The sequence below is a fragment of the Microtus oregoni genome, unplaced genomic scaffold (genome assembly GCF_018167655.1).
Source record: "Microtus oregoni isolate MIOR12 unplaced genomic scaffold, Mior012 000017F_ref0000208, whole genome shotgun sequence".
Classification (NCBI taxonomy): Eukaryota; Metazoa; Chordata; class Mammalia; order Rodentia; family Cricetidae; genus Microtus; species Microtus oregoni.
Window position 1 is genome coordinate 3,773,363 of NW_024543076.1, and position 22,664 is coordinate 3,796,026.

The 22,664-nt window shown below is 46.9% G+C and overlaps 1 protein-coding gene across 1 annotated transcript in view; it reads left to right on the forward strand.

Moving 5' to 3' along the window:
* Nucleotides 1–2,493: 2,493 nt before the first annotated feature.
* Nucleotides 2,494–22,664, forward strand: part of Fbxo10 (F-box protein 10) — a 43,267-nt gene continuing 23,096 nt past the window's right edge. Inside the window, exon 1 of the mRNA XM_041667833.1 lies at nt 2,494–2,594. The gene's annotated coding sequence lies outside the window, so the exon portion shown is untranslated. The remainder of the gene's footprint in view (nt 2,595–22,664) is intronic.

The following is a 22,664-nucleotide window of genomic DNA, read 5'->3' on the forward strand; positions in this document are numbered from 1 at the left end:
GCCTACAAATACCATTCTTATGCACCAACACACATGCAGCCAAAGCACCCATGCACGCCAAACTTAACTAAGCACCACTGTTTTGGCATGCAAAATCCCTCACGTGGCACGTGACGCCTGCAGCACTAATGAAGAAGACCGACAGCATGCCACAGCAGACAGCCACCACCGTTCCCCTTTGGAAGTCCTACCTCTTTTACAGAGATGCCAAAACAAACAATAACGTTTGGTGGCACAAATCCAGGAACTCGGGATTTTCACTGCTTATTGAAATTCATATCCAGCCTGCTGGTTTCATACAATGGGGCACTTTTCAAAGGATTAGACATGTGATGGGTTTGCCAGCCGTCAAAAGCGAGCAACCTCACGGAGTTAATCGTAGTATGAGTGTATCCTGTTCTGCACTGCACTTGACCTAGGCGTGGCCCTCCCACTACATCTGTGGGCCTGGGGTACGGCTTTCAGTCTTTAAGTGGCTGCTTTTAGGTCTGGGAGTTTGGTTTGGGCTTTACCCAAATGAGCAGTTGAGGGCTGGAATTTGCTCCAACGTGCAAGACCCTGAATTTGCTCCAACCACTACAGAAAACAAAACAACCAAAATCCCTACAGCTACATGGTAATGTACGCCCTACCCCATCATGCCAAATTCATCATACAGTAGTAATAGATGAAATGCATTTTAACAGACTATGTTTTTTTTTTTTCCCCTGTAGACCTAGGAGTCAGCAGAGGGCAGTGGGACCATGGGGGTCAGGTGTAGGAACTTCTCAACGTTCTTGGTGAGTTGGGTTTTTGCACTTGACAGTCTCTTCCTTAATTCAGATGCTTTTGAAAAATTCTTAAAATTATTTTATGTGTATGTGTACTTTCTTTATGTGTATATTCGTGTACCACATGTGTTCAGAAGAGGGCATTCTGGAACTCAAGTCATAGAGCATGGCGAGCAGCCATATGAGTGCTGAGAATCAAACCTGGATCTTCTGCAAGAACAGCCAGTGCTCTTAATGGCTGGGCCATCTCTCTGGCTCCCCCCTCACCCCACCCCGCTACTTTTTGAAATCAATGACCTTGACGCTACACAGGCATCACAAACTGAAAAGGTTAAAAACTGAGTTAACTGAGTTACTGATCCTCCACCTCCATCTGTGTTCTGCTTCCAACAGTTCCATTTCTGCGGGCAGCACCTTCTGGAGCTGTGGCAGTCCGTTAAACCAGAAGACGAGATTCCTCCTAGTTTTCCCACAACCCAAATTTGACTCTACTGCAAAACCGTCTCAAATCTGTGTGCCCAAATCCATGACCAGTACTTCAGCCCAATCTCTTGCTTTTTTTCTCACTACAGAATAGCAGTGTCAAAACACTCACGTTCTCTACCCTTTCAATGGCTTCCATGTACATAAAGGAAAACCTTTATCTTGCCTTATGAAATACAATGGCCTCTAATACCCTTTGATCTAAGACTGGGTGGGCGGTGGGGTGGGCGCACATGGCCGAAGAGTAGGCTTAGGGGTCAGGAGGTGTAATGCTCTTGCAAAAGATCCACTTGGTGGCTGGCAACTGTCTGTACTCCAGTTCCAGCAGACCCAACTCCCTCTGCTGGCTTCCGGTGGCTCTGCAAGCACACAGTGCACATACACTCAGGGGCACACTCATACACATAAAAATAAAACATCTTCTTTGCTGTTGTTAAAAAAAATCCACAACACTTTGTATTTCTCTAAGGAGCAATCTTGCCTCCCTTGGCTCAGGAACTTTCTCACACTGACTTCCCCTGCCCCTTTTCCATATAGCTACTCTCATCACTTCTCCCAGCCCCAGGTTTTAAACCAGGGCTCTTTTCATGTTACTTCAGATAATTTTAATTACATATGGACTTAAATAGCGGTTCATATTTACCGTCTCCAGCATAGAATGGATTTCAGAACAGGGGCCATCACAGCTTTGTTTTTTGTTTTTTTTTGTTTTTTTTTTTTTGTTTTGTTTTTTTGTTTTTGTTTTTGTTTTTCGAGACAAGGTTTCTCTGTAGCTTTGGAGCCTGTCCTGGAACTCCCTTTGTAGACCAGGCTGGCCTCGAACTCACAGAGATCCGCCTGCCTCTGCCTCCCTAGTGCTGGGATTAAAGGCGTGCGCCACCACTGCCCCGCAATCCATCACAGTTTTGTTATCCTGGGTCCTTAACTAGTAGCTGGAGCTACAGCGACTACACATCACTGACATACATCGTGCTTTGTCTGTTCCCAGGGTGAACCCAGGTCCTGTGTGCTCATCCGCACAGAGCCAATGGGGCTGTTAGGCAACTGGTGCAGGGAAGGATCCGCGTTGACCCTGGGATCCTCCTGCAGTTCTCGCCCACGGCTGCTATTCCTGCCCCTTCCGAGGCCACGCTCGCCCTTCGCAGAGACCCGCTAACTCCACCTTCCCTCCAGTCTCCCGGCCCCGCGCTCCCAGTCGAGCTCCGCCCCCGCATCACGTGACAGCCGTCGGGGGCGGGGCTCGCGGAGAAGTCGGTCCTCCTGGCGGCGCGCCGCAGTCCTCGGGCAGCCCTGCGGCTTCCAGGGCGTCGCGGCCGGGGGCGCGCAGCGCCGCTCCCTGAGGTAAGAGCGCGGGCTCCTCGACGCGCCCCGGAGGCCTCCCGGGAGCCCGCTGGTGCTCCAGGCCACCGGCCGCTCGGCCCTGCCGCGGGCCAAGCCTCTGGATGGGCTGCGGGGACCCGGCCTGGGGCCGTGCCGGGGTGGGGGGGCTTGGCCGCCGGAGCTCCAGGAGAGCCTTGCCTTGCTCCGCCACCCCCACCCCGGGGACTGCCCGCGGTCGCCTCCAGCCCCAGGGCTTTCCGAGAGTGCGAGAGAATGAATTCTACTTTGTGGATGGCAGCCTTCACCTGAGATGCGGGAGCGAGTGTGCAGTCGGGCACCCAGTGGGTCTGGCTTTAGCAAGACATGGAGACTCGGTTTCTAAAATCTATGAAGGAAGAGGGGTAACCCCTGCCCGGCCTCCCTCCTGCACCCAAGATCTGATGGCAAAGCCATTTGGTGAGCCAGAACTCCGGAGTTGGTTTTAGTCCCACTACCCACTAGCCAGACATTCTTAAGCCACGTCGATGGCGCTTCTGTTAAAAGTAGAGAGATGAGTACTCAGGCCAGAGGCTGCTGTGAGGATTAAGCGTGAAGCGAGATGAGCGCAGTGCGGGCCCCAGGGCTCCTTAGAGAGTGCTCTCAGCATGGGCATTATTAAAATAGACTGAAATACCCGGCTAGAGAGACTCCAAGAAAGACGTCTTTCTTGCAGTAAGCACAGCATCTACTGTGTGTGTATGTGTATCTGAGCCCAAGAACAGTGTTGTTGGTTTTTCTGACTGTAGAACCCTCGCCCCTTTCCCAGGCCCCCTTTGCCTTCTGTTTCCCATTGGCATGTGAACCTGTTGTTCCTACAGAATGAGTCAGGATGGGAACGCTAATTTACTAGAGCAGATGGGTATCAGATTCCCTCTGAGGGGAGAGAAAACTACCAGGCATGTGCTACCACCAAAAAAAGCACAGTAGAGTGATTGACTGTCTCCTGGAAGATGCCTAGGAACCCATGTAATCCGCTGTCTCCTGCACATAAAGAGACTGCACCCAGAACGAGGCCAGCACTTTGATTCTGCTCAGACTTCAACGCTGTTGGCACTGGGTAGTAGGAAGAAGGCTTGTGCTTTCCCGTGTTCGTTTATTCCGGCTGCCTGTTTGTACATCTACAAGGAGCTGGATGAAGAGAAAGCTATGAACCAGACAATGGTGTTTGCCCCCTTGATGCTGTTTCCATAGCTGACTATGTCAGTTTGAGGTTATATAAAAGTCTCTTGTGCACGTGTGTGTGTGTGTGTGTGTGTGTGTGTGTGTATGTGCACACATGTGTGTCCCTCTGCTGGGTCTCAGTATGTTTTAGGATAACAGGGAGTTCGCCTCACTGCAGCTGGTCCCAGGGGACTGGCACACAAGAGAGGTTTGAATTGTCTCAGGAACCTTGTCGGGTCTCCAGCCCCGGTGGAAGCCTGCTGAGATTTAGAGACTGAGAAAATGGTACTCTGTTGAAGCTGTTAGGAAAGGATTTCCTCTGGCCTAGAATGCCTGCATCTCTTTGTTTCTCTGGGTTCTGGCCTCTTATTGCTATCGAAAGAGAGCAGCCTTCACCATAGTGCCTTCGTTTGGTTTCCATGGTTATCAGGGGAATTACATTTTCATGATAGCACCAGCGGCCAACCACCAGTCACTCAGTCGCCAAGTCCTGCTTTCTGGTTTCATTTTTCAGTGGTAGTGCAGACCTAGGCTCCCTTTTCTCTTTCCCCCGTCTTTCAGTCTCCCCTTCGGTGAGTGGCAGTGTGAAGAGGGATGGGAAGAAGAACAGATAAAATAGAGACAGACCTTGGCCTGAGAGATTGTAGGATCCCAAGCCACGGATGAGGGCATTGGCAGGGGTGAGGTGCGGGGTCAGTGGACCTCTGGAAAGGTGGGAATGGTGAGCCAGCAAGAGCTCACGGGCAGAGGGACAGTGCCGGGGTGACAGAGACCGTCTTACCCACTTTCCAAAGAGAGAAGTGTGAGAGAAACATGTTCCTGTAATAGCATGTTCTCGGTCATAGAGGAACACTAGCGGCCACAGCGTCATCTTGTTCCTCGTGGGTGACCCTTCTCCTCCAGTCACCTGTCGTGGGCTTTGTGTGAATGAGCTGCGGCTTTCCCTGCCAGCTTCATGTTTCCCTGCTCATGTGACAGTGTGGGTTGTCGGCATAAAGGGGCCAGAAAAGCACCTGTTTGGGACCCACCAACTTTGGTTTAGATGTTTCCCCTCTGTGCCTCTTTTCTCGGGGTGGGCACTAATGCAGTCACACATTGTTTTTTCAAGTACCCTTTCGAGTTTCCCAGAAAGGCTCATTAGGAAGGATTCTAAGCTCTCTAGAGGCCTCTGCAGCCCAAAGAGGTCCTTTCAGAGGAGGGAGAGCAGTGGGTGGGGACTCAGATTGGTATCTACATGGTGTCGCTGTGGATGAGTTGCCCTGCACGGGTCAAGGATGTGTGGTAGTCGCTGCTCAGTGCCCTTTAGGGACCAGCTCCATGCCAGCACAATCCCCCGCTTGGACTCTGAGGTTAGAGCTTTTTTTAGTTCACACGCACGTGTTTAGCTCTGTGTCCCCAAAGCACCACTTGTTGGGCCTTGCACTGAGCCTGCTATTAGGCTGACTGCCTCTAGCCTTGGGGGATCAGCGCAGATCATCAAGAGTCTCCTCTTTTCAAGCGTTTTATCTGAATTTAAGAGCTATGTCTGCCTTCCTTCCTTTCCCCAGTCTCAACCCAAATTCCTTTGGGAAACTGGTTCCACATTGTCAGTAGGGTCTTACCTAAGCAAAGATGCTCAGGAATGGCAAATTGATTTTTTTTGTTTTGTTTTTTTTCGAGACAGGGTTTCTCTGTGAAACAGTCCTGGCTATCCTGCAACTTACTCTGTAGACCAGGCTGGCTTTGAACTCACAGAGACCGTCCTACCCCTGCCTCCCAAGTGCTGGTATTAAAGGCATGTACCACTGCCCAGCTAGGAATGGCAAATTTCAAGAAGATACCACCCTAGGTCTGTGGGTACCCCTTCAGCCTTGTTTTTCCAAGTGTAAGTGGGTCCTTGGGTGTTGTGTGGCAAAGCATCCATCTGTTCCCAGGTGACTGTTTCCACCTGCAGTCCTAAGAGGTTAGGCAATTGCAAACATCCCCTGCTTAAGCTGGGGTGGTGCATGCTTGCAGTCCCAACATTCTGTAGGTGCAGGCAGGAGGAGCAAGAGTTTTAAGTCCACCTCCCTTACGTGAGACCTTATTTAAAGAAACATAGAAAGAAAATAGGCTTACTGAAAGAGAAAATGTGTTTGCTATGTACTATGTTAGGAATTTGGGAAGCAAGGTTTCAAATTAAAAACAAAGGTCATGATTTGCGGCAGGGTGACATGGTAGCTCTAGAAAGGCTGAGGCAGGAGGATTGTTGGACCTAGAAGTTAGAGTCAGTGTGGAACAATCTCAACTCAGAAACAAACAAAAAGCTGAGTACAGTTTTTTTATGACAGTTTTTGTGTCCTTTCAATTTTTCTAAGAATCAAAATATTTATTTTGTTATATTTGTTTAGAATGTTTTTTACTCTGAAGGGTACAATATACAGATGGAGTGTTGGCTGAGGTTTCTGTCCTGCCGGGTTTCTGCAATCATTAAGTCCCAAAGAAATCACACAGAGGTCTACATTAGTTATAAACTGATTGGCCTAGTATCTCAGGCTTCTTATTAACTCTTATAACTTATATTAGCCTGTGTTCTTATCTGTGTTAGCCACATGGGTTGGTACCTTTTTCGGCGAGGCAGTCACATCTTGCTTGCTCTGTGTCTTGCTTCCTCTCAGTCTGAGTGAAGACTGCAGACTGAATCTTCCCTCTTCCCAGAATTCTTGTTGCCCACTCTGCTTTCTGCCTGGTCACCTCGCCTATACTTCCTGCCTCGTTACTAGCCAATCAACGTTTATTTAAAATACAAGTGACAGAGTATAGACCATTGTCCCACAGGGGACACAAATGTATAGTTTAGCAAATAATTATGAAGGAAATGACAATGTAAACACTGCAGCCTCAAAAAGTAGAACATGGTCCTGGCGGTGGTGGCACATGCCTTTGATCCCTTTGTTCCCAGCACTCAGGAGGCAGAGGCAGGCAGATCTCTGTGAGTTCAAGGCCAGCCTGGTCTAAATAGTGAGTTCCAGGATAGGCTCCAAAACTACACAGAGAAATCTGTCTCAAAAAAAAAAAAGCAAAAAGAAAGAAAGGAAGGAAGGAAGAAATTAACAAAAAGAAATAGAACATTGTCAATGCCTACTTCAGATTTTAACCTCCTCCTGAGAGACTGTCATCTTGACCTGTAGACGACCATCATCTTTGGTTCACCATTTGTGTGTGTGTCGCTGCACAGTACCATTTAGTTTAACTAGTTTAATTTTATACATGCAAGATCACCTTGTCTGCATCTTGTGTTTGGCTTCTTTTGCTTAGTGTATCACTTGGCATGCATCCATGTGGTAGCCCCATGTCTGTCGCCAACAGTATGTGCTGGTGTGAACAGGTCACAGTAAGTTCAGTTAGCGGTAGATGGACAGTGGGGTGCCAAGAACATTTTCAGACATATTCTCTCTTCTAAATTGTATTTACTCATTTGTTTGTTTAGTGGCGGAGGCATGCACAAGTTGGCTCTCCTTTCGCTGTGTGGGTTCCCAGGATGGAATCAGATCGTCAGGCTTGACTCCCGAGCCGTCTCTCTGGCCCTCCTCAGGCATATTCTGTTGTGCCTCTGAACAAACTTCTTTAGGTTACATTCCTCTAAATAGAGTTGCTTTGTTAGTGGTGGTAACGTGTCCTCCTCCCTCCCCCGACATACACACCTTGATTGGTTGGTTTGTTTTTTGATACAAGATCTTACTGTGTAGTTCAAGCTGTTCTGGAACTCAGTATGTAACCAAGACTGACCTGGAACACACAGCAATTCCCCTGCCTCATACCTGTAGTCAGAATCTACAGGTATGAGCGCCTATGCCCAGTTTCTAAATTTCTGTCTTACTAGCTGTTTATGAGTTCTACTTGCTTCTAAAACTTGGAGATTCTTGCTTCGGTCAGTTTATTTAACTATTCTTGTGAGTATATCTCTCGAGACTTTAACTTGCTTTCCTTGGTTATTGCTGATACTGAACACTTTTCTATGGTTAATACGATGGCATCATCAGGCTTGTTTGGTAATGTGGTTCCAGGTTGGCAGGTTGGCGGGCACTTTATCCACTGATCCGCTCAGCTGGTCCTGCAGGTGCTTTAAGTTAAGCATACACTAGGTCCACATTTCAATGAAAACACACAGTGTTTGTCTTCCCAAGTCTCGCTCGGTTGCCTCGGTGTCATTTTTTCCAGGCTCATCCATTTTTTTTCATTGTGTACGGGTACCATGTTTTCACTGTTGGTGACTCTAGGCTGTTTCCATGTCCTGTCTATTGTCAAGAGAGCAGCATGAACACGGATGAGCAGACATCTCTGTGGTGGGGTGTAGAGTTTCTAGCTCTCTCAGGAACTTCCACATTGATTTTCATAGTGACTGTACCACTTTGCTTTCCCAACAAGTGTTTCTCCCCATACATCCTTGCCAACGTTTGTTCTCATTTTTTTTCTTACTGTTGGCCTTTCTTACTTGAGTAAATGAAATGTCAAAGCATTTTAATTTGCATTTCCCTGATGGCTAATGCAAATGTTAAATACTTTAAAAGATATATTTTAGACATTTGTATTTAAATTTTTTTCCAAAAAAAAAAAACTGCGTGATGATTCAACTATATTCCCCATAGTCTCAGGCATATAAATTTAGTTACAGTCTTCTGTCTGAATGTTTGACTGCACACCAGAAGAGGGCAACAGATCTCATCATAGGTGGCATTTAAATTCTTGGTTCCCATTTGGTAACACTGTTTGGTGAGGTTTAGGAGATGTGGCCTTGTTGGGAAAAAGTCTGTGTCTGGAGGTGGCTTTGAGGATTTAAAGACTCACACCCTCTGCTTTCTGCTATGGTTTAAGATGTGAGCTCTCAACTGTTCCACCTCTCACTCCGTCACTGTGGATGCCAGCCCTGTGGAACCACAAGCCCAGATAATCAGTCTGTAGTTTCCTTGGTCATGGTGTCCTATCACAACAGTAGAAAAGTAACTAATGAACTGTTTCTCCCAAGCAGCCTGGAATTTGCTATGTAGAATAGGCTGGTCTTGAACTAACAATGATCTACATGCCTCTACCTCTCAAATGCTCAGATTAAAGCAAATGCTACCAAGTGTGCTTGGTTGTCATCATCATCTTCTCTTCATCTTTGATTACATTTGTGTGTGTGTGTGTGTGTGTGTGCGCACGCGCGTGCACAAACACGTGTGCGCGCACACGCACATGTGTGGAGGTCAGAAGACAATTTTCAGGAGAGGGTTTTCTTCTTCTACCTGTCTGTTCCAAGGATGGAATTCAAGTTGTCAGAGTTAATGGCAACTGCCCTTACCTTCTAAGCCATCTTGCTGCCCCTTGTATTTTTTTTTTAAGAAGTCTTTCTTCAGTTCCATTAGCAAGCTTTTATTTTTTAAATTGGATACTGTGTTTTCTTGATGTTTAGTTTTTCTGAGTTCTTCATATATTCTAGACACCATTTCTCTATCAGATGTATACAGCAGAGATTTCCCTCCACATTCTGTAGGCTGCCTCTTCAGTTGATTAACTGTTTCCTCTGCAGTGGAGAAGCCTTTTAATTTCATGAGGTCCCTCTTGTTGATTGTTGGCTACTGGGGCCCCATGGGAAAACCTTTACCTAAGTAAGTTTGCCATCAAGTGTATTCCCTGCTCTCCTTGTGGATTTTCAGAGTTTCAGGTCTAATATTGAGATTTTGACCCACTTAGAATTTTGCACAGGGTGACAGATAAGGACCAACTTTCCCCACAGGACTCAGAGACCTTCTCAGAAGAGGGAACAGAAGGATTGTAAGGGACAGTTTGGGGAGGACTGGGTGAAATAGTATCTTTTGGATATTACAGGATTGATGCACACATAGACCCACAGAAGCTGTGTTACCTGACAAGATCAAGCTGGTCAATATTCCAGCAGAGAGTGGGAGGGTCTTCACGCCTCACCTTTAGCTGAGGAGCTATTGACAGTCGATGGCTTCAGTGGGAAGGCGAGTTAGTTTTCCTTAAGAAGTAGCTCTGAGCCAGGTGGTGGTGGCGCATGCCTTAATCCCAGCACCGGGGAGGCAGGGATAGGTGGATCTCTGAGTTTAGGGCCAGCCTGGACTACAAGTGGATTCCAGGATAGTCAAGGTTATACAGAGAAACCCTGTTTTGAAAAACCAGAAAAAAAGAAGAAGCAGGAGAAGAAGAAGCCTCTGGTAGGCTGACCAGTGGGCTGTCCCATACCCATGCATATATGGCCAATATGAGCATCAGACTCACCTCTGCTGCCTGCCAAGTGCTGGACTTTCATTTTGTGAAAAGAGAGCAAGCAGTTAGGTGGAGGTTAGACGACATGTATGGGAGGAGTGAGGGATGAATGCGGTCAAATACGTTTGTCCTAGTTCTGTTGCTGTGAAGAGACACCATGGCCAAGGCAACTCTTACAAAAGAGAGCTTACCATTTCAGAGGGTCAGTCCATGATCATCATGTGTGTAGCATAGCGGGTCAGTCCATGATCATCATGTGTGTAGCATAGCGGCAGGGAGACGTGATGATGAAGAGGCAGCCGAGAGCTCACATCTTGTCTGCAAGTTGCAGCAGACTGAGAAACAGGTACAGAGAAAAAGACACTCTGGGCCTGGCTGTGGCTGGCATGGACTTTGGAAATCTCTGTGTGTCAATCTCAGGCCCCCTGGGGCACACCTCTTCTAACAAGGCCACACCTCCTAATCCTTCCTAAACAGTTCCAGCTGGGAAACAAGCAAATATGTGAGTCTGTGGGGCCATTCTCATTCAGACAACACTGTATACTGTATTAAATTCTCAAGGAATTAATAAAAATATTAAAGAAAATCTCAGGCTAGCAAGATGGGTCAGCAGGTAAAGGTGCCTGCTGCCAAGCCTAATAACCTATCTAATCCCTAAGAACCACATGGTGGAAGGAGAGAACTGATTCCCACAAATTGTTCTCTGAACTCCACGTATATGCTATGAAAGGTGCCTCCTCCAAAATAAATAAATGTTTTTTAAAAAGAAAGAAAATCTCTTTGTCTCTCTGAATCCCCGTCCTGCATCCTTTAATTTGGCTTCGTCCCTCAGGTGATCTTCCCCGAGTTTCTCCCATTCCTGACAAGGACCATGGATATTCTGTCTACTTTGGGTCAAATATCTATTCTATGTGGTGTCTTGCCCTGGCTAAAGCACTGTGAGTGAGAGCCCATCAGCTAAATGGACTGGGAACACAGTTCTAAGGACGAGGAAAATGCTAGGTTTGGTGTTGCAGGCCTGTAATCTCAGCTGCTTGAGAGGCTCAAGAGGAGGATCACAAGTTCAAGGCCTGCCTGGGCAGCAGAGTGAGCCAAGAGACGTCTTGGCAATTTAGTAAGGTTGTCTCAAAAGAAGGGGACTGGGGATATAGCCTAGCACACACAAGGCCCTAGGATCATTGCCACTACCAAAAAATACATGAATAAAAACGAGGAGGAACATACACTGTTGGGGCTTGTGTGTAGAAGTAAAATGTTTGAGGCCAGCCTAGGTAACACAGCAAGATCTTTTGTGAAAAAACAAAAGGGAAAGGCTTGGTAATGTGTGTAACTCAGTGGTAGCAAGCTTGCTTTACGTGCACAAGGCTCTGGGTTCAATCCCTAATGCCACCAAAACAAAATTATGTAGAGTAATAGTCAAAGGGGACTGGAGCAGTCTGCAGGTCTGACTGAAGGCCTTGTGGCTGCCAAGAGTCCAGACTTTCCACTGTGTTCTGGAAGGCCCCGGCATAAGGTCCTTAAGTGCTACCGTTTGCTCCCTTAATTGTACTTGAAAAATGAAAATTAAAAAAAACCTTCCTAGAATTTGATATTTGGAACTTGGGTCCATGCCCATCCGGGTGAATTTCTACTGCCCGTGCTGTTCCAATCCTGTTGCGAGTAAGAGAACTTGTTCTCTTTGCCGTTTGATGGTCAGGACCCAGGAACCTCCTTCCTAATCCAGATACAGTAAAGAATTGTTGGGGCTGGAGAAATGGCTCAGCATCGAGAATACTTACTGCTCTTTCTAAGGACCTGAGTTCAGTGGCCCTTAGGAATTCCAGCTCCAGAGGACCCAGCACCCTCTTTTGGCCCTCCTCATGCATCATCGCTCAAGTGTACACAACTCACAGAAAGACAGACATAATTAATATTCTTTTCTAAAACAATCCTTGGCAAGCACTGCTAGTGAGAGCTGATCCCGGGCCAAGGAAGTGGATAGTCAGCACTGTCCCTTCTGCATTTCAGACATTTTTATTTCTTATGAAGATGCTGAGAAAAGGGCTCAATATGTGGTGAAGGAGAAGAGGGAGGCATGTGATTTAGGAAAACATTCTAGGGAAGGAAGTCCACTGCTCAACTGTGTGTTTACCGTGTGTCAGGCGCATGGTAACTGCTTCCCAGGCATCTTTCATCCGCCTAACAAGTCCCTAAGGTCATATTACCTCCGTTTTTATAGATGAGGCCGGCTAGAGACCAGTCTGACTCCATTGAGTGTTTAATGTCACCAGTAAAGTAGCAATCACTTGGTGTGAAAATCGCCTCAAACCGAGCATGATTAAAGAGAGGTGGCTGGAGTGGTGTGTGGCAGGTTGGGAGGCAGAAGGTGACAATCTGATTGACAATGTTTAAGTGGTTGGGGTCTCCACTCTGCAGGGAAGGTGCCCTGAACTTTTGTAGATTTTGATTTGAAATCCCAAATCTTTAGACTTCCTGGAAAAATGCTATCAGTCCAAATTAGACATTTTATGATGCTCAGTAATAATTGCAGGACCGATTTCATCTTTGTTACAGTCAGTTTGCATATACATCTGTGATGCATGGTCAGGTGTCCTGTGCCATCACTAGCCCTGAAACCCAACATTGTAAAAAGGAACCTGGGCAGCAAGTGGTTGCACTCTGGAGATGTTGGACTTGGTCCAGGATAGGAATCCAGGTAGATTCCCGCCAGATTCTGGGGGTGAGATTTGCAGTGCGGTTTGCGTTGAGTGCACACCGAGATGACACAGCTCCTGAATAAAGTAAACCCTCAAAATACCTTCCTGGGGAGTGTGGTTATCCACACCTACTACTCAGGGATGTAGTTCTTGAATTAGAGGCCTACCTGGGCTACAAAGTGACTTTCCAGGCCAAACAAGGCTTTATTGTGAGGCTCTGCCTCAAAACAAAACAAAACAAAACAAAACAACAAAAACAAACCAACAGAAACCCCAAAACATTCCCTCAGCCTTTCAGGTCTGTGTATTGAGTTAGTGATCATCAGGACTAAGGCTAGTTGAAAGGATTCCCAGATTCATGTTTCTTCCTACATGAACCTCAGTGAGCAGGCCCTGGGCTGACAGAGAAGAGGGAAGGGAGAGCCTATGCAGCCTAAACCTCTCAAAGCTCCTGACTTAGATCAAGAGCACAGTGTTCTGAATTACAGCATCTGATTTCCACACTGAAAATCTCGTCTCAGACCGAAGAGAACTGAGGCTCAACGAAGTGATGGGATGCCCAGCTGAGATTTGCTACCCCAGAGTCTTGTTTTTTCTCTGTTGTCTGTGGATGTGTGTGGATACAGGCCTGTGTGCGGCCTTTTTGTGGCTCATACATCACTCTGTATTACTTCAGAATGGATTTGAACTAAAATCTGCAAAAGTAGAGGCATCTCCCTTGATTTGAGATTTCAAATCATTAACCTATTACCGTGGCTCTGCTGGGCAGTTTGTTCTTATTTAGCTGGTGTTTTGTATGCCTCGCAGTGTGGGTGGAGAGTCCTGTTTCCCCTCCACCACCTCCAACATGGACACTAAAGGTTTGAGCTGCCCTAGATCCTTTGTTCTTATTGATTTTTAAAACTAAATCTAATCTCCCACCACTTTGAAACTAAGTAGGAAGCAATTGGTTTTTGTTGTTTGGGTTTTGTTGAGGCACCAGGTCTACAGCCCAGACTGGCTTCAGACTCACTGGCCTCCTGTTTGCCACCACCCAAGAGCTGGGATTGCAGGTATGTGCAACCATGCTGGGCCATTTTGTCGTTATCTGACCAGAGAACATGAAAGCAGAGTTCGGTCACCTGCTAAAGGTTAGCCAGTAAAGGGGAGGCAGAGCCCAAGCTAGAATGTGAAGCCCACTGGGCTCTTATAGTCATTTCACCATGATGTGTAGAACCTTTTGTGCAGGGACTCAGGGCAGCTCCCCAGGTTAACCAATGCCTTTATTTGCTGTGTCTGTGGGAACCAGCTAACTTTTCTGGCTGACCCTGGAGCTGTATCAGTCTCAGAATGGGTTCCCCTCAGGCTTTTACTGATGCCCAGCTTCTCTACAGACTTTCTTCAGCCTTACTCCTGTCCACATCTCAGGTTCTCACTCACCCATGCAGCTCACTGCCGCCCTGATCCTCTGCTCTGCAGCAGTGACTTGGGCAAGTCCCTTGTCACTTGCGTTCTCTCAGGCTGAGTTCCTCCATATATCTGTAAAATGAAGACGGAACTACTTTAATTCAGGGCTTCTCAAGCTTAGAGTCTACACAGGTTCCTTCCTGATCTTGCTAAAATTCCATACCTGGGGCCAGAAAGATGGCTCAGCAGTGAAGAATACTTGCTGTTCTTGCTTGGGCATGATTCTGCACACACCTCTAATCTCAGCACTCAGGAGGCAGAGGCAGGCAGGTCTCTGAATCTGAGGCAGGCCTGATCGAGAGAGTGAGTGCCAGGACTGTCAGTGTGGAGACAGAAAAACCCTGTCTTGGAAAATTAAATGAATAAATAAATAAATAATAAAGTACTTGCTGCCAGAATCTTAAAAAAGTGTTACATCTGATCCAGTCAGTATGTGATGACATCCAAGGTTCTTGTTCTAACAAACCTCTAGACCCTGGGAATGCTGTTTTGAATTGTTCACTTCAAAGAGATGTGAAGAGAAAAAGATGAAATAATACATTGTAGCACAAATAATAAAAACCCAGAGATAGATACTGGGGTTCAGCCTGAAGATCAGAAAAGCAAAGCAGCCAACCACTGGAGAGTCCTTTTACCTCTACCAAATCTTCAGACCAAAAGGGCGAGATCCTATCTCCATGAATCCTCAGACTCCTCACTCCACTGAATTCCTGTCTCTTTCCCTTTATAGTCCTCTCTCTGTCCAGCCATATCATTCCTGTCTTCACCTCCATAGTGCTGGGATTAAAGGTGCATGAACCCAAGTGTTGGGATCACCTTTGTGTGAGCTCTGTTTTCTGTTTTAGACAGATTTAATTTTGTATAGCCTAGGGTGGCCTTGAACTCACAGTGATCTGTCTGCCTCTCTCTCCTGAGACCAGGGAAGGTGTATGCCACCACTCCTTGGCCTGTATGGCTAGCTAGTATGGCTGCTTTGCCCTCTGATCTTCAGGCGAGCTTTGTTTCTTAAAACACAAATAATATACCACTATAATACACTGGGGAAAATAACATTTTGTTTGAGACAGGGTGTTGCTTGGATGCTTAGATTGGCGCAGACCCTTTGGTCTCCCTCAGTCATCTCCTGATGGGATTTCAGGTGTGTCTGTCATTCCAGCAGGTTTTTCTTCTCTGGAGACATTGAGTGCTCCTCCATTTATACTGTGTTTTGTTTTGTTTTGGTGATGGATGGCATTGTTTTGGTTAGAGGATATAGTGGGGTTTTTTTTGTTTTGTTATTTTGTTTTGGGGTGTTTTTTTTTTTTTTTTGTTTTGGTAGATGAATCTTTGTCTTTTGTTGGGTAGGGGAGCAGGACCCTTACTGCTTCCCCACGGACTTGTGAACCCAGCATGTGGTCTCAGACATGGCAAGTGCTGTGCACAGGCTTCCGTTTGTTTCCTGGTTACACAGGCATCTGTGGCAGTGGTCTGAAGTCTCAGCAGTGTCCGTCCTATCACAGTTTATTCATTCAGGACTAATACCCACTGTGGGCAGAGTTCTAGGCAGATTACACATGGTCATACCGAGTTCCTCCCCTTAAGGAGCTTACGGTTCACTCAGGAAAGGTCAAGAGGAGGAGGAAGTCTCTAGACAGTCTGTTTTGGGGAGTGCCAGTCTAGGTGGGCAAGCCGGGGGTCAGGAACTGAAATATCCCAGACTCTGAGGCTAGGGCGGACAGATAGCCTTCGTTCTAGCGCTTTCTATGGGGAGACTACCACAGTGCTCAATGTCTGCTATGTCCACTTTCTCCTCCAGAGTCCCGATCCATTGCACGTCCTGTACATGCTGAACTGGCTGAGCACTTGGTCTCCAGACTTTTCTCTCTCTTCATCTGTCACATCAGGGCACTTTGACAGAGACCATCCCTGACAGCCTGTCTAAAATAGTCTCTGGCAGTTGTTCACACACGCACACACAACTCCTGCTTCCCTTTTCTGTGGCAACTCCCGCATCCCTTCTCTGTAGTGTTTGTGTTCACACACACACACACACACACGCAGCTCCCGCTTCTTCTCTGTGACGTTTGTGTTCACACATGCACACACAACTCTTGCTTCTTTTCTCTGTAGCGTTTGTGTTCACACATGCACACACAACCCCTGCCTCCCTTCTCTGTGGTGTTTGTGTTCACACACACATACGCAACTCCCGCGTCCCTTCTCTGTAGTGTTTGTGTTCACACACACACACACAACCCCTGCCTCCCTTCTCTGTAGTGTTTGTGTTCACACACACACACAATTCCTGCTTCCTTTCTCTGTGACGTTTGTGTTCACACACGCACACACAACTCCCACCTCCCTTCTCTGTGGCGTTTGTGTTCACTTTTGCTGAGTTTCTTGCCTGTCTCTGAGGGTAGGGACTTTGTCTTCTTTTTTGCTCTTCAGTACTTGGAATAGAGCCTGGCTCATAGTGGGCAATCAAGTATTTGTTAACCAAATGTTACTTTTTTAGAAATTGTCAAAATCTGTACACTGTGGCAGAAGAGCCATTTTGTGAGAGGTGCTTTTCTTGGTCTGAAGGTGAGGAAGTAGGCTTAGAGAGGTTCAAGGCCTCTCTCTCTCTACCTGCTGGAAGCTAAATCCTCTGCCCCTCTTCCTGAGGCTGGGGACACCAAGTGGCCTGGAGGCATGTCGCTCTCCAGTGGGAGGCTGGAAGAGACCACAGGAACCCTGAGCTCGCCTCTTAGGAACATGTTAAATATGGAAGTTTTGGGAGCCTCCCTCAGGACCTGCTTTCTCACACACTGTTTTTCCAATTCTTAACAGACGTCACGCTACAGGCACACAGGCCCTAGGGACTGGTGTTACTTTGTAATTCCATGCTCAGAGGCCCCAGTGGCAGAGAGGAAAGGCAGAACTTGTAGAGCACACTTTTAAAACAGTGTTAGCTAGTTAGAGAAATCCCCTTGCTGCATGGCTCCCAGTGGACAATATGAGGCTCGCGTACATAACGCCAAATAGAGCAATAGGGAAGAGACAGTGGGATGCAAGGAGAGCCTTATCTGAGCTTCGGGGGACCCTGAAGGGAGAATTATTGGTCCCAACCTCATTCTAGACTCAGACCCCTGGAACTGGGGACAAGGGTGAATCTGCAGGAAGGATAGAACTGGCTGCCTCTTGAGAGGCCAGCAGCTAGAACGTTTGCTTCCTGAACCCCAAACCCGAAGCTCTGGTGGGGTCCATGTGAGATGTGGTCTTTTTCTGTTTCCATTGCTACAACACAATATTTCAGTACAGATTTTTTTTTTTAAAAAAGCTAAACAGGGGGCTGGAGAGATGGCTCAGCAGTTAAGAGCACTGCCTGCTCTTCCAAGGGTCCTGAGTTCAATTCCCAGCAACCACATGATGCCTCACAACCATCTGTAATGAGGTCTGGTGCCCTGTTCTGGCCTGCAGGCATACATGCAGACAGAACATTTTATACATAATAAATAAAAAATATATTTAAAAAGCTAAACAGATTTATTTACCTTATGGATACATATGGACACATGGGATGTGCCTGTTCCTAGCGACTTGAGGAGCTGGGACAAGAGGATCAGTTGAGCCCAAGAGCTCACCTGGTGTAACAGACCGAGACCCCTATCTTAAAAATTAAATCTAAGAGCATCTACTCTAGGAAAGGCCCCTTGTTCCAAGATAAAACAGCAGGGGTCATTGCATGCTGAGATGGCCAGGGAACTGTCACTAACGGCGTGGTGGGCATCCTACTCTAACAACCTCATCTAGTGGTAATTAGCTCCCAAAGGCACCTTCAGATGCCACTGACATGATTTTGGAGATTAAGTTGTTGTTGGGAGACATACTCAAGTCATTACAGACACCTTTGCTCAAAATTTTCCAGATAACCCCATGTTCTGAGAGAACATGTCACCATTTAGTATTTGCAAACTCGTGAGCTCCCACCTTCACTGTTCCACTTACCTTTCCTGGATCATCTTAAAATACAGCTCCACCCAGGCCACGCCCTCCTGAGAAACCTGCGCTAGAGTTCCAGGTGCTGAGTGTGTCACTCGAGGTCTCGGCCAGGCCAGCATGGATGCCGTAAGAGTAGCTCCGGGGAGGCAGGAGAGACCAGCTGAGGAAGGGACTAAGAGCCAGACACCTGCTCAGCTTTGAGAAGAGAGCTGTGGTCTCTGCAGAGCATCCGTGGAATGGGCAGTCTCAGGACTTCCAGAGGCTTTGCCATGTGCCTTTAGAGCAGCGATTCTCAGCCCTCTGTCTCCAAAAATATTTGCGTTATGATTCATAACAGTAGCAAAATCACAGTTCTGAAGTAGCAGTGAAGTGATTCTATGGTTGGGGTCACCACAGCATGAGGAACTGTATTTAAGGGCCACAGCGTTAGGAAGGTGGAGAACCCCTGCTCTAGAGTCTCACCTGCTCTGCCAGCTGGAGAGGACTCGACTTTCCCATCTTAACAGACTGGCCCCTAAGGTCTTAGCACCTTCACTCAAAGAGAGACAGACTCTCCTGTGTAGACCGGGGGCAGAACCAAACAGATCTGCCCGCCTCTGCCCCCTGAGTGCTGAGATAAAGGCGTGCCCCACCCCTCAGGGTTTTCACTCTTTGATTCCTTATCCACATTGTTACTGGAAGAATTTCTGTAGAGAAATTCTAGGTCAGTCTCATTATACATGGGAGGGGGTTTGCAAAGCTACAGGTACATGGTAAATTATTCACCTGAAAATTATTCACCTGAAAATTGGGGTGGAGACTTGACAGAGATTCACCTCTACCTGTTGATATATTTAAAACTAGTGTAGTAAGCTTGTATTTTGTGCTCAGTTTTAGATGGGTTTTGCTGTTGTCTTTGTAACTGAACTGTGGCCTAGGGCATTCTTTCTTACCAGGCTACTACTGAAACCCATCTGGGACAGAAATTGGCATGCTGGGTACTGCAGCTTATCACATGGGCCACACGATGAATTGTCTCGGTCAAACACTTGTCTAGTACGCTAGGTTGAAGCTGTACTTAGCATGACCAGTGACTGTAATTGGGTAGTTGTGATTTGGATGTCTTTTAACATCTCTCCTAGAAATGGGATATGAGTACTAGTCCCCAGAGGGACCCTTGTGGACAGATGTCGCAGGCTATATAAATTAGGATTAAGTCCCTCCTGACATGCAGTGCCCCCGACAGATCAGCGCACAGTTAACTCAAGAGAGCCAGTGTGAGAACATGGGACATGGAGACAAGGAAAGTGGGTGGAGAAGTAGGTCAGAGCCCCAGGAGTGACCAGAAGATATTCTCTCTAGATGCAGCAAGCGGTCCTGATTCAGATGAGCACGGGCTCTTGGAGATGTTTAGATGATGAGTAGTTGCGTATTTCGAAGGAGAAATTTAGGGGGATGTAGTCTTTCTGATGCTTTTAAATTGAAGTCACAGATAACAAAAGAAAGCAAAGTGAGAAGTAGCTAATAGAATCTTATTAGTGAACTTCTCTTTATAGGGAGAGAGAACAGAAAGGTAAAGGGTTTGACCAGGGCTCTGTTAATTGGACGGAGACTGAGTCTGAGCCAGGAAACAGAGATGTAGCGTGAGTGTGTCAAAGCTAAGCAGAAGAAATGAAAAGTGTGATCCCAGGGGTAAGGCAGGAGGTTGCAAATTGCAGTCCTGCCTGGGCAGTTTAGTGAGACCTTGTCTCAAATGAAAAGCAAAAGGAGGACGTGGATTAAAGTTCAGTGGTAGAGTACTTGCCTGGCGTATGAGAGGCACTGAGTTTGGGCCCCGGCATAGCATTGGTGAAGGGGGGAAGGGGAGCAAGAGAGAGCGAGCACAAGCATGCTAGCATTTGGTATTAATAACAGAAATTGGAGTGGTCAGCTTATGCTAAAAGAATACTTATTTATGACAGGGTCTCATAGCCCAGGCTGGCCTTGAACTCTTGATACCCCTAAGTGCTTGGATTAGAGCTGTGGTGACCACACCCAGTCCAAAGGGGAATTTATTAGAGGGACGAAGAATTAACTAGCATTCAAAGGCAGAGGGCAAAGCTGAGCTTTGAGATTGGCACCGTGACCTGCAGAGAAACTGGGATGTCCCTTGCTTTCATTGCTTTCTCTGGTTCATTCTCTCAGTGCCCCTCAGCTTCTACTTCCTGTCCCCTATTGGAAAATGGTCACCAGTACCTACTCCAGAGTTTATTCTTAGGAAAGAAGTTGTTGGTGTCCTGTCACCCGAGAAAGAAGCCAGCTACTAGACTGCCAACTCATGCTCATCTAGAGACAGACTCAGCGGGCCATTTGTGTCCGTTGCAGCCCATTAGATGCAGCTGGGCACCATTTTGTTATGTCCTTTCCTTCAGAGACCCCCGGCTCTGCAATCATGTGGTATGAATTGTTGGTAAGGAGAAGGATATTTTCCAAAGAAAGCAAGGATGCAGACAGTAGGGCAGCAAGCCCAGTAGATGGTTATGACATTGGGATTATATCAGGGAGTAGCTGAACCAGGACCAAAACCCACATAGCCTTTCTTAGGGACTCAATAGTGATTAGTTGATCTGGACGTGATAACGGAAAAACAAATAGGTACTTAGTTCTCATTCGTATTCAGGACATCCAGACTCTTGAGACCATTGCCCTCTGTATGAACCCCAACTCTATCAGGTAGATCCCAGGGCTACTTCAGGATCTGGATTACATATTTTCCATACAGACACCTGCCCTCACCTCTTCTTCCACCTCGTCTACCTAGGTCATCTCTGCTCCTTTCTTATGGTTGTTACACTTGTAGTGATTTGAATGAGTATAATCCTCATGGGATCCCCTGTCCGTAGCACTGTTTGGGGAGGCTTAGGAGGTGTGGCCTTGTTGGAGGAGGTGTATCACTGCAGGTGGGCTTGAGAGTAAGGGTGTGGAAGACAGCAGTGCTCAGAACTGTTCAGACTGTGGAGGCCCAGTGTTAGCAACTTGGCTAGCGACCTTTCTGTGATGTTTGGCAGAGTGTGGCTGCTCCACTGGGATGACCATTAAGTTCCACTTACCACGTGAAATGACTTTTTTTTTTTTTTGACATTTTCGAGACAGGATTTCTCCGTAGTTTTTGGTTCCTGTCCAGGAACCAGCTCTTGTAGACCAAGCTAGCCTCGAACTCACAGAGATCCACCTGCCTCTGCCTCCCGAGAGCTGGGATTGTAATGGCTTTTTTGATCCAAAGTTCCAAAGTCCTTCCTTCAAAACCCATGATCAGGTCTGTCTCAGCAATAGTACCAACTGCATCAGCCGCTTTTCTCTTGCTGTGGTAAGAACAAGGCAGCTGATAAAAAGGAAGAATTTATTTGAGCTATGGTCATAGAGGGATAAGAGTCCATCGCTATCATGGTGGGGAAGCCGGCAGGCAAGGAGCAGGAACAGCTGACACCTGGCAGCTTGAAAGGCAAGCAGGTTACAGAGAGGGTGAACTCAAAGTGACAGGAATCTGTAAACTCTCCAGCTCCCCTCCAGTGACATACCTCTTCCCCAACAGTCCACCAACTCGAGCAAGCGTTTAAACATCTGGGTTTATGGGGCCCATTCTTACTCAGATTACCACATTCTACTCCTTGGACCTCATAGGTTTAGAGCCATATCAACATGTAAAATACCTGCAGTCCAACTTCAAAAGGCCCCATAGTCTCTTCTGAGACGCAAGGCAGTCTCTTAGCTGTAACCTCCTGTAAAAGCAAAGTACATACTTTTAGAGCATAAAATGGCATATATATATATATATATATATATATATATATATATATATATAGTGTATGTAGATAGATAGATAGATAGATATGCATATTGCCATTCCAAAAGGGAGGAAAGGGGACATAGTGAGGACACACTGGGCTAAAGCAAGACTGACAGAACCCAGCAGGATAAACGCTAGCATGCCTGAGGCCTTAGATGGCTCCACCCTTCCTGATTTGCTGCCTGCAACAATACCACAAGGTTTTCTTCTTAAGGTGGGGACTCTGGTTTCCAGGAGTTCTGGGATCATATATAGTGGTATATTATTTGTGTTTGGATAAATAAAGCAGCCACACTAGTCAGCCCATACAGGTCAGGGAATGGCGGCACACACTTTTAATCTCAGGAGTCAGAAGACAGAGCAGACAGATCTCTGTGAGGTCAAGGCTACCCTGGTCTACACAAGATCCATCCAGAAACAGATCCAGGTGGTGGTGGCTTACACTTTTAATCCCAGTTTTGGGAGTCACACACTTTTAATTGCAGTACTAGGGAGTTGGAGACAGGAGTGATGTAGCTGGGTGGAGAGACAGGAACTCAGTGGAGTATGGAGTCTGAGGATTCATGGAGACAGGATCTTGCCCCTTTGATCTGAAGATTTGGTAGAGGCAAAAGGTCTCTCTAGTGGCTGGCTGCTTTGCCTTTCTGATCTTCAGCTTGAACCCCAATATCTGTCTCTGGGTTTTTATTATTCGTGCTACAATCATATTCTTAGAGTACCTGACCAAAGAGAGTAGAGACTAACCTCCTACTGGCA